This window comes from Microcebus murinus, chromosome 14 (genome assembly GCF_040939455.1).
Source record: "Microcebus murinus isolate Inina chromosome 14, M.murinus_Inina_mat1.0, whole genome shotgun sequence".
Classification (NCBI taxonomy): domain Eukaryota; kingdom Metazoa; phylum Chordata; class Mammalia; order Primates; family Cheirogaleidae; genus Microcebus; species Microcebus murinus.
Genome location: NC_134117.1, coordinates 20,120,522 through 20,133,777, shown reverse-complemented (window position 1 = coordinate 20,133,777; position 13,256 = coordinate 20,120,522).

The following is a 13,256-nucleotide window of genomic DNA, read 5'->3' as shown; positions in this document are numbered from 1 at the left end:
GCATCTGGGACTCCAGCTTGGTTGGCTGTCTGCAGAGGCAGCTGTTTCCCACAAAGGCAGGTCTTTTCTCAGGGAGCCATGAGATCAGAGAATCACAAGACAAAAACTGAGAGAAGTAATTCTGTTTGTTTGTCTTTTTCTTAGATGCATATTTGCTAAGGATTAGAAGGAAAAGCCTGATGATACAGGGATTGGTAAATGGAAAAAGATACACATAGTAGATTAGGGACACAAATGCTAGCAGGCAGGTGACAAAGGCAGCGCCCTCCCTGTAGGAGAGAGATGAGGAGTGAATGTCGAGCAGTTCACCCTTGAAGGGCAAGTGAGTGGAGGTCTGATTAACTTCTTTGTGGAGGCACATTTTTCTCCTGCACAGCACTCACCATATTCAGAGTATTCATTCCATGTTTACCAGTTCGCTGCTTTACACTTGTCATCCTTTAGCCCAGAGTTTTGAGGTTTTGATGGTTATTTATGATTGGCAAAAGAAACCAATCAGCTGCAGGAGGCAGCAAGCTCATGCTCATGACAGTGGGGTGGTAAACACTGGTTGGCCTTTCTTTTAATTTTAATCAACAGTAAGTTGTTGCTGTCCCTACATGCTGCCTTCTCAAATCAGTTTTTAAGCGTCCTGGCCTGTGATGGTGTAGCTTGAGTTGCTAAGGAAGCCAGGGAACATAAAGTCCTGCAATAGGACCATGATAATGATCAGGTACAAGGTGAATTTCTTCATCACAGTGACATATCAGCAAAGACAGTTTGCATGAGAGTTTTCCTGTTCAGGAATAATGACTGAAAATAGATAAGAAGTTGTTGGTTCTGGGGTGCTGATTAAAAAAAAAAAACACTTTATTTGTATGTGGTTATTTAGCAAGGTATCTTAGTCCTTTTGGGCTGTTATAACAAAATTCTATAAACAAGGTGGCTTATAAATAACAGAAATTTATTTCTCACAGTTTTGGAAGTGGGGAAGTCCAAAATCAAAGTGCGGGAAGATTCTATGCTGGCGAGGGCTCACTACCTGGTTCAAAGGTGGTCGTCTTCTTGCTGTGTCCTCACAGGGCAGAAAGGGAAGCAAGTTTCTGGGGCCTCTTTTATAAGGGCTCTAATCCCGTTCAAGAGGGCTCTATCCTCATGACCTAATCACCTGTCAAAGGCTCCACCTCCAAATATTATCATGTTGAGAATTAGGTTTTAACACATAAATTTGGAAGAGGGATATAAACATTCAATACTTAGCACCAGGAATACTTAGAGTACTGGGATGAGACTCACGAGGTATTTATGAATAAAAGTCACCTAAATTTTTTTGGAGGCTGAGGTCTCAAACAGACTTGAAGAGTCTTTTGCTCACTTTTTAATGGGGTCGTTTGGTTTTTGCTTGCAATTTGTTTGAGTTATTTGTACATTCTGGATATTAGCCCTTTATCGGATATATAGTTTGCAAATATTTTCTCCCATTTTGTAGGTTGTCTATTTGCTCTGTTGATTATTTCCTTAGCTGTGCAGAAGCTTTTTAATTTAATCAGGTCCCATTTATTTGTATTTGTTGTTGCTGTAATTGCCTTTCGGGTCTTAGTCACAAATTCTTTGCCTAGGCCTGTACCTGGAAAAGTTTTTTCCGACAGTTTCCTCTAGAATTCTTATCATTTCTTGCCTCATATTTAAGTCTTGCCTCATATTAAGTCTTTTAGTCTTGAATTACCTTTTGTGAGTCGTGAGAGATGTGGATCCTGTTTTATTCTTCTGCATGTGGCTATCCAATATTCCCAGTATCAAAGCAATAAGACTGCTTTCCCTCAGTGTATATTGTCTACTTTGTCAAAGATCAATTGACTGTAGGTGCGTGGTTTTATATCTGGGTTCTCTGTTCTGTTCCATTGACCTAAAAAGTGGGCAAAATATATGAATAGAAGCTTTTCAATAGAAGATAGACAAATATCACTCCCCCCCCCAAAAAAAAAACCACATGAAAAAATGCTTGATGTCACTAATCATCAGGGAAATGCAAATTAAAATCACAAGGAGATATCACCTTACTCTTGTGAGAATGGTTTTTATTAAAAAGTCCCAAAACAATAGATGCTGGCATGGATGCGGAGAGAAAGGAACACTTGTAAACTATTGGCAGAACTGCATATTAGTACAACCTGTATGGAAAAATGTATGGTTATTCCTCAAAGAACTAAAAGTAGATCTATCATTCCATTCAACAATCCCAATGCTGGATATCTAGACAAAGGAAAAGGAGTCATTTTATCATGAAGACATCTGTACTAGAATGTTTATAGCAGCACAATTAACAATTTTAAAGATGCAGAATCAACCTAAGTACCCATCAATTCATGAGTGTATTAACAAAATGTGGTATATGTATACCATGGACTACTATGCAGCCATAAAAGGATGAATTATTGCCTTTTCCAACGACCTGGATAGAACTAGAGACCATTATCCTAAGTGAAGTATCTAAAGAATGGAAAAACAAACACCACATGTAGTCGCTATTAAATTGGAACTAACTTATGAGCACATATGTGCACAGAAGGAAGTAAAACTCAATGGAAATCAAGCAGGGGGAAGGGGGAAGAGAGGATGAGCAAAACCTACCTAATGGGTACAACAAACATTAGTTGTGTGATGGGCACACATTTATAGCAGTGACTCAAGCATTACAAAAGAGATCCATATAACCAAATGCATTTTTACCCCCACAATATTTTAAAGTAAAAAAAAATCAACATAAAACAAACAAACAAAAAAAGAGGCTTGAAGAGGTCAGAGGACTTAAGAGAAAGAGGACATAGCTTTGAGTCACATATTGTCTATGTTTGAGTTCTAGTTTTGTTTTACTGGCTGTGAAACACTGAGCATATTATTTCTCCTTTCTTAACTTCAGGTAAAATGCGAAAATGAAGGCTCGGAAATGGGTAATAATATTTTTCAAATAAGGTTAATGATAATAACAATATCCAGTTCATGAAGCTGTTTTGAGGATCAAGTGAAAGAGCACTTGTGGAAGAGCCTGTCTTTATTTCCTGATGCTGCTATAAAAATCATTATCAACTTGGTGGCTTAAAACAACACAAATTTATTGTCTTACATGGCTGCAGGATAGAAGCTCACTGCAGGTGTCAACAGGCTAAAGTCAAGCTGTTAGGAAGGCTGCGCTCCTTCCTGAAGGCTCCAGGGGAGCGTCTGTTCCCTGCCCTTTCTAGCTCCTAGAGGCCATCTGCATACTTTGGCTCAACTTCCTCTATTTTTAAAGCCAGTTTTTTTTGTGTGTTAAATTGGAAATAATATTTATTGTGTTAAATTGGAAATAATATTCATATATATTTATGGGTATAATATGATGTTTCAATATATGTATACATTGTGGAATGATCAAATCTAGCTAATTAATAAATCCATCACCTGAAATACTCATCATTTCCTTTTGGTGAGAACATTTAAACTCCATTCTTTTAGCGATTTTAACATATACAACACATAACTATAGTCATTCTGTGGAATAGACCTCCAAAACCTATTCCAGAACCACTATCTAACTGAAACTTTGACCAACATCTCTCCTTTCCCCATCAGACCCCACTCCCATCCCCTGGTAACCACCATTCTATTCTCTACTTCTTTGAGTTCAACTTATTAAGATTCCACATATAAGAAGCATCATGTGATACTGGTCTCTCTTCATCTGGCTTATTTCACTAAGTAGAATGTCCTCTAGGTTCATCCATGTTGTTGAACATGATGGAATTTCCTGCTTTTTAAAGGCTGAAAAGCACTGGGTGCCAGTCAGGTAGTGGAGGTGGAGGGTGGAGGGTAGAGCAGGCAGGGTGGGTAAACCCACAGCTAATGGAGACGGGCGCACTGTATGGGGGAAGGACACACTTGTGGCCCTGGCTTTAGCAAGGCAAATGCATTTCATGTAACCAAAATGTTTGTTCCTCCATAATGTCTTGAATTTAAAAAAATTTGCAAGTAAAAAAAATAATAACAACTAAAAAGTATTCCACTGTATTTATGTGCCACTTAAAAAAAAATCTATTCTTCCCTTGATAGATACTTCAGTTGTTTCCATATCGTGGCTATTGTGAATAATGCTTAAATGAACATGGGGGTGCAGATATCTCTTCCACATACTAATTTTAACTCGTTTGGCTATATACCCAGAAGCAGAATTGCTGGATCCTATGGTAATTCCACTTTTCGTTTTTTGGGGAACCACCATACTGTTTTTCAAAATGGCTGTACTAATTTACAGTAACACCAACAGAGTATAAAGTTTCCATTTTCTGTATAAGAAATGTAAAAATACTGAGTCCAAGTGAAGAAAAGTGTCTCAGTTAAGGCTCCTGACAAGGAGGTTTTGGCAGAGGCTCCAGAGAAGTGCCTGAGGAGAGGCCTCCAGTGGAGTGACTGAGCCTGAGTCCTTGACTGCAGCTTCCTTCAGAAAACTGTTTCAATGCACTGACTGTGCAGCAAGTCTGCTTTGGGAAGGATAACTTTCCTCCCTGAAGTCTGTCAGGCAAAGCCTGGACCTTGCCTATGGTCAAGCCTGAAAGATCACACCCGAGGTTTTGGCTCGGAGCCAGACTCCCTAGTTAATATGTATTAAAAACAAACAAACAAATAAATATATTAATAGTGTCCAGAGTAATTGCTATAATTCTTTACGGTCAGAAAATAGGTGCTTTTTTGTGAGAAAAAAAAGTTTATTATTTGTGGATAGAAATGGCACTTAGAATTGCAGGAAGTGATGTATAAGTAAACACATTTATCATGAAATGTTATATAATGACCTTTCCCCATGTAATTTGCATAGAATTGCTGTAGAATCAGGAGCATGCCTGAAATTAGAATTTGGCACTAAAATCCAAGTATAGGTTTTTTGCCTATCAGTCTAGGCTACTTCTTGGTAATTGAAGAAGGAACTATTTCCCTCACCCCTGGTTTAATGCATGTGGTAGCAGAGAAAACAGGTAAGCTTTTCTTCTATGGATATAGCTGATTTTAATAGGAGCTATGGATTCTAGCCTAGAGAAAAATGGAGCTGAGGTTGGCAAATAAATCTTTTATGTTCATTCCCTTCATTCTGATTTGGCTGAAGCTGAAACATTCCTGCTAGCACATCTTCCATGACTTTGCCCAGTTGAGTTTTAAATAATTCAGATGATTGCCTTCTTACTATTTTCCCTGGAATCTCATTCCACAATAAAATGGAATTATTAGGAAGTTCTTGATATGATATTCTTGTGTTCAATTCTGGATAAATTTTCTCTGACTTAATTTTACCTCAGTAAAGAGATCAATAAGAGTAAAAATTTTTAAAAAGCAAAAAAAAAAAAAAAAAGGTGGTAGTGAAATGGACTGGGGTGAGGGAGTGGGTTTTGTTTGTTTGTTTTGTTTTGTTTGGGCTGGAGAGGAAGAGGGAAAGGAGGGGGCTCGTACTAGGACATACTAAAACAAATGGTTGGTGAGTGGAGGAGAGATAGAAATAAAACACATCCCTCAGAATGGATCTGAGGAGGCCATAGCAGGCAAGAATCAATAGTGAATTCTCTAATTTCTTCCTTCTCTGTGTGAAATGGACCTCAAGGTGCTGATTTCAGTAATTTCAATGGATTTTGTCGAGTCTCAGGTTGTTAACTTCAAATTGATACTTAACCATTTAAAAATCCATTTTTCCCATTCTGTAGGTTGTCTGTTCATTCTAATGATAGTTTCTTTGGCTGTGCAGAGATTTTAATTTGATAAGGTCCCATTTATTTATTTTTGCTGCTGCAGTGATTGCTTTGGGGGTCGTCTTCTTCATAAATTCTTTGCCTAGGCCGATGTCTATAAGAGTTTTCCTCTAGAATAACACTTTCCTCTAGAATTCTTAAGGTTTCACGTCTTAGGTTTAAGTCTGTTATCCATTGTGAGTTGATTCTTGTGACAGGTGAGAGGTGAGGAGCAAGGGCTGATAACAAGAATCAATATGGAATTTAAGAAAATTAACAAGAAAAAAATCAAGCAATCCCATTAAAAGGTGAGCAAAAGATATGAACAGAAACTGTACAAAAGAAGACAGAATAATGGCCAGCAAACATATAAAAAATGTTCAACATCTCTAATCATCAGGAAAATGCAAATCAAAACCACAATGAGATATCACCTAACTCCAGGGAGAATGGCTTTTATCAAAAAGTCCCAAAACAACAAATGCTGTCCTGGATGTGGAGAGATAGGAATACTCTTACACTGCTGCTGGGACTGCAAATGAGTACAACCTCTGTGGAAAGTAATTTGGAGATATCTCAATCAACTAAAAACAGAAATATGATTTGATTCAGCGATCTCACTATTACGCATCTACCCAGAGGAAAAAAAAATCATTTTATAATAAAGACATCTGCACTCGAATGTTTATGGCAGTGCAATTCACAATTGCAAAGATGTGGAAACAACTCAAGTGTCCATGAGTACACGAGTGGAATAATAAAGTGTGGTATATGTATACCATGGAATACTACTCAACCATAAAAAACAGTGGTGAACTAGCACCTCTTATATTATCCTGAGTGGAGCTAGAGACCACTCTTTGAAGTATCACAAGAATAGAAAAACAAGTACCACATGTACTTGCTGTCAAATTGGTACTAATTGATCAGCACTTAGGTGCTCACATGGAAGTAATAATCACTGGGTACCTGGCAGGTGGGAGGCAGGTGGAAGAGATGGGTAAACTCATAAGTAATATGTGCGGAGCCCACTGTATGGGGGATGGGAATGCTTGTAGCTCTGGCTTGGGCAATGCAAAGGCAATATATGTAACCACAATGTTTGTACCCCCATCATATTCTGAAATTTTTTAAAAAAGGAAAATAAGTAAATAAATTGAAGGACAAATCCATTTCTATCCATGTTAACCTCCATAACAAAAAATGGAAGATCAGTGCTGGAAGGTTTTGGAAATAGGGTGAGGGAGACAGTTTAAAGCTCTTCTAAATTGTAAAATTGTAACATATCTGTTGCTTTTCCCACCAACAACCACTTCACTCCCCACCGCCACTCCTGAAAACACCCTTATGTCTTTCAGGTTTGGAACTCTGAGTTCCCTAGGTACTGAATTTCTGCAACTGACGAGAGGCTGGCAGGTAGCACTAAAGAAGGCTCTATCATCATCAGAGATTAAAAACAAAAACAAACGAACAAAAACAAAAAAACCTCCAAAACCCCACCAGATTCTTCCCCACTCTACTTGTCAGGGTGAGAGCAGAGTTTCAAGATGGGTGCTACAGAGTTAAAAACATCTGATGACATTCTTAGGGTTTCTCTGCAAAATGATACCCAGGAAGAGGAGTAATTTTCAAAGAAGTATTTCTTTTATCACCCCAAAGCAGGAATGCTTTAAGTGAAATCAAGACCTGCTCTGTTTTTATCCATTTAATGTCACAATTTTGAGGCCTTCCAGGATCTTATCTTCCTGTTAACCTCCCCTCCAACTCCCAGCCCAATGACTGTCCTAATTCTTAGCAAAACAATTCAAAATTCTTAACACTGTCTACCAGACCCTTGTTTGTCTCTCCTGTCTTCTCTCTGGCCATCTTCCCGCTTCGTGTCCACATGGGTCATGAGCAACTTTCTAAACTGCTGCACACACCTCAGTGCCTTGGGAGCCTCCGCATGCTGTAGTTTCCTTGGCTTTTACTGCATGACCCACTACTATGCTCTGTCCTTAATTAAACCCCACTTACTTTTTGCATTATTGCTTAATTACCACATCCACAGAGAAACGTTCTCTGACCACCCTTACTCCTATTCTAGATCAATTTTCCTGTCATGAGCCCTCTTAATACCCTGCACATTCCCTCCAAAGCAATTATAATTAATCACACAATGGCATAGGTAGATACGCAGATTTATCTTTCCCCACTGGAGGGCAAGCTTCATGAGAACAGAACTATTTCACTCATATTGTCTATTTAACTCTATTGTACCACTGGTCCTTATTGCAGTACTGGTACAGATTATGTAGTAAATAGCTTTTTGTTGGATAAAACACTATGTTATAACCTTTTCTGAGAATGAATAGGGATTAACTTCCCAAATTCAAAGACCTGTGTGTGCCTGTTCAATACAATTGAACTGAGCAACCAAAGTGTGTTCCATGTGGAAACGTGTTTGCTGCCTTTTTAAGTCATCAAAGAAATGTTCCAAGTGTATCTTGTAATAGATTCCTGGTTATACAACATAACACACAGACACACACACACTACTCTGCAAACACTGAAAACATCTGTACTTAATAGTTACCTTTCTATTGTGGATTGTGAAAACTTTCCCCTATGCTTCTGTATCTTCTTAGAATATGTATGTGTCGTTGTGTGTGTGTGTGTGTGTGTGTGTGTATATATGTGTGTGTGCACATGTAATTCAATACGTAAACCAAATGAAAATGATATCTTTTTTTTTTTACAGCAGAAAGCACATTACAAAATAATATTTATTCATGCTGAATAATGTTTATTCAGCATGACCACATGCTGGCTTGCAAGAGCTGATTGCGTGCTCTTACCAGCTCTTTGTTCAGTCACATCAAATGTGTAGTTTGGAGTCAGACACAGTGGGAGTATTTACACCATGGAAATTGGCAAACACTGGAAATCAGGGTTATTGTCCCTGGAGAGTCTATTGCAAAATATTTACCTGCAAAAAACTGGCTATAATACTAGTTAAGGATAACAATAATGGCCTATATTTTGAGAAAATTAAGAGTCTCTGAGAGTAGTCCATAGTTAGTGTGGATCACTAATGGTGATATAGCTAACTGATATATTCAAATTCATATAGATATTTAGATTAGATTCAAACAGTGAAGAGATTCCCTATTAGAGATAGACAAAATTCCTCAGAATTCAGAAGCTGAATCATTCAAAGATGTGAATAAAGAGAACTGGTAAATTTGAAATCCAACATTTGCAGGTGTTAATTTTAAAAAAGGAGCAATGCTAGTAATTTTGGGAGGAGAAATCTATTACAGAGTCATCACTGGGGTAAATGTACATGTATATTTGTAGAAATATGAGGGAATAAATAGTATCTGAGGGCTTTTCAGGAAGACTCAGGAGCTTGGAAATTATGTAAGGAGAAGTGTAAAAATAATCATAGTACTAAGTCTGGATTGGTTAAGAGCCTTCCACATAGAATTGAAAACATAATGAAGCAATCTCAGAAATAGAGTCTTATAGTCACAATTTTTAGAAAAATTCTGAGTTAGAAATGAAAGTTTATCAAAGCATGATACCACAACAACCTAAATTGAACTGCCAAGGTCAGGATCCAGAGACCCAATAAACTATGATTAGAAAAGAAATACAGAGCTCAGCTTGGATCTGTGGGGCCTGGGTGAACTGATTCCAGTATCACTTTTTATCTGAAGTGCTCCTTCATCCTTCAATCCCAGTGATCTCTTTTCACCTCAGCTCTGCTGTGCTCATTGCCTGTTTTGCCCACGAGACATTGAGGTTTTGCTGCTTCTAGTGGGCATTATCTTTGGAATGTAGCATCTTCAGCCATTCTCCGTGCTACTTTTGTGTCTTTGGAGTCAGACACAGTGGGGGTATTTACACCATGGAAATTGACAAACACTAGAAATCAGGGCTATTTTCCCTTGAGAGTCTATTATAAAATATTAGACTTAAAGATGTGTCTCATGTTTGAAAACAGCCATTCTCTGCATCTAAATCACATTTCATCATTTTCACCTACAGTGCTAACAAACACCAGGCACATCCTACCAACTCCTTTTATATATTTCGGTCCTACTGCTAAACTCTCATCTGCATAGCTGTAAATTTTCATGCCTGGCTATAAGCAGGCATCCTCTCATGGAATGCTATAGCAACCCACAATGCATCTCTCTTGGAGCTAAGGAAAGATAATTTTCTTTTCATTTTTTTTTTCTTTTTTTCTCTCTTATTCTATCTGTTTCAACCAAATACCAGATTTTAGCAATGCAAGTGGTCCATCTTTGTTTACTGCTGTGTGTTTTATATTTGTTTCTGGTCATACTGTTTGTTCCCTATTGAGTATTCCTGGATCCTAAGCTTTGTGGGGGTTCTTGAAGGGCCCTTCTTTTCTCTTATTGGATCCTGTGGTGAATCCTCCAAGGAAGACTGACTTTTAGAGATATCCAATTGTTATGAACTTGTTTAGTTCACACTGATTCTTGAATGTCCCCTGCTTGTGAAACCTCAGATTTAATATATAAGCACATAATATGAAGCTAAGAATAAGAGGGAAAAATAGACCATTTTCCATTTCATCATCATTATTATTGCTCATTTTTGTTATAGTTTCAGCTAAAAAAAAGTTAGCAGGAAGCTAACGAGAGAAACTTGTGACTTCTTAATTTTTAGATATTAGGTTGGATGACAAAGTGAAATGTAGACTGGAATAGAGTCTAGTTTCCGCTATAGGTAGTTGTCACTACTTAGCTGAATGACCTTGATCAAGCCACCTCATCTTTTCAAGTGTCTGTTTCTTCATCTATAAAATAAACAACTAATATTCAATGAAGATGTAGCACAGAAACCAGAAAACCATGGAGAGGGACAGAACTGCTTTAGTCCAGTGAATACTTGTATAGGACTGAAGGAAAGATCAATAGATATTAAAATGTCAAGAGGTAATGCCTTTATTTTCTCCTCAAGAAAAGGTGTATTATCCATAGTGTATCCATATATAATGTCACTGCAACAAGGCAAGATAAGAGAACAGCAGGGAAGATAAAAACAAATCTTACCATTTGTCAGACACTGAGCTGAGCACTTTGCACACATCATCGTATTACAATGCAATAGCTCCATGAGGTAGGCATTACTATCTCCACCTTACACATGAGCCTTAAAGACTTTAACTAATTCGCCTAATGTCAGGTCACTAGTAAATTATGTATATTGCATTCCAATACAAATCATTCTGAAGTAAATGACACTACCTGCCAACTCGAGAGGGAAAGAGACTGGTGCCACTCTGTATTTTTTGTAAAGTGGCTGGATTTAATACTTGGATGCACTCTAGAGAACTCCACAGTCCAACTGTCTTAAGGAACATTTTAGGAGGTTTTACTCTGGGGCATTTGAGGAAATCTGGAACCCACATGTTTCTTTCAATAATGTAGCTCTCCAAGTAAGAAAAATCTTGCTCATATCAGACTTCTGCTGCTTTATCCTGTGGAGGAGATAGCATCTCTGCTATGTTCATCAGCAATATCTCCAAGGACACGACCCTTTAACTTGTCATCCAGTTTTCTGAGGAAATGAAGAGTGGGTTAAGTTGACTGGTTGAATGATCCTGTGCCCAGAAAAAAAAAAAAAAAAAAAAGCAATTTTACTCCCAAGTAGTGTTGTACACACAGCTTATTGTCTGCAAAGACATTCATCTGTAAAGTAAATGTAAACGTGTTTTGCTTCCTGTTTATTCTTTGGTTTATTGTTCCTTTTTCATGCACACATTAAAAAGACAATAATCCTGGGATTAATGTGCTTACTCTGGACCCAGAAAGAAGATACTCAGTGCATACTTAGGTAATCTTTATGTTCTACCAGGAGCGCATATTCACTTTGAGTTGTTTGTGAAACTTAAGTGTGTTATCCACCTATTTTCAGGTGATCTTCACTGACGTTGGCAACACTTGCTAATGCCATGGAGGCGTAGATTCTCCACGACAGCCAGAACCCTCAAGGGAATCTCCTCTAAAGTTTCTAGGCTCAATGTAACTTGAGAAACAGTCTAGTGTATTTTCATACTAGCCAGGGCTGAGATGTTGTACCCAAAAGGGATCTAATACAGGACTTCGACCTCAGAAACATTTTTATGTATTCATTGGTAATACTTAGTTTTAAATTGTAGGAAAATCACTCAAATTAGTTTGAGAATAAAATTTAAATATATTTAAAGGATAAGGGCTAATCTCAAAGAAGCAGAAGACAGTTTTTGAGTATCAAGAAGTAACTAGAAGTAGAAAAGGGAAAGGTATCCAGACAGCCCTCTGTGCCTCTCACATTTCTGCTTCACACAATCATTCTGCTTCATTCTTCTCTTTCTCTGTAGACTAGCTTTTCCCCACCCTCCCCCCACTCTATTACATGGTAGGAAGGGATGTTCTTTGGCTGTTTAGATCAAGAATAGCTGTCCAATGTCAATGAAAGTTTTTTGATTGGCCCATCATCTGTTGGATGCTATGGTAGGATAAATTATTTGTTCTAATTTGTCACTTTCCTGTAGATGAATAACAATATTCACACCCTTGTTATGGCTTCATGGTGGGTGTGTACTACTCTCTGGTCTTTGGCATGCAATTTGCTTTGCTTTGGCTGATGGAATTTAAATGGCTACAACAAAAGCAGAAGTTTAATCTGTGCTCAGAAGGTTGTCCTTTTATGCTCTAGCGATCTGACATTAGAAGAGCATGCTCTGGGTAGCAACTGTTCCTTCATCCTGTACCTCAGAATAAATATATATGGAACAGAAATCAACCAAACCTGCAGCCCAGAACTGAGCCAGTTTAGATAATCCAGACTGCACTTGATGTACAAATTCATAAAATAAGTACTTGTTATAAGCTGTTGACATTTTGGGATTATGCAATGTCATTGAGTAATAGTTGACTGATACAGAAATTGGTACAGAAAATTGGGTGTTACCATAATAGAAGTCTGAAATCTTGCTGTTGGGTCTGGGGACAAGCAGTGATAAAACACTGATAGAAAGCTACAAAATTGGCAACCCATTGCAGGTAGTGGCAAACTGGCAAATCTATCTCTCACATGTGGTAACTTGGGAGACAGAAAAATATTCTTGATAAACTTGAGCCTTCTGCTAGGTAGTTTGGAAGCCTAATGTTGAAAATGTGAGCCGATGGCTACTAGGTGAATTTGAAAGTTATTAAAAAATGAGCTCAGTAAAAAAGATTTGCAAATATAGTTGATAGGGAATATATGCAGTCCATGAATTCTAAGATTTATAGAACTAAAAAAAATAAACCTTTTAATCATTTCAAATATTTGGCCATTAAAACAAAATTTGAGGTTGAAGCCCAAGTTTTGTCTGCTGCCATTAGGATACAGCAGCTTAAGGGCAAAGGAAGCTCATAGTATGGTTGTCATAGCATTTGCTAAAACCTCTAAAAGGATTAAGGAGATACAACTTTATCCTTTTGGTTGGACAAAAAGATTTTCAGAAGTATAAAAGGCATGACCCCATAG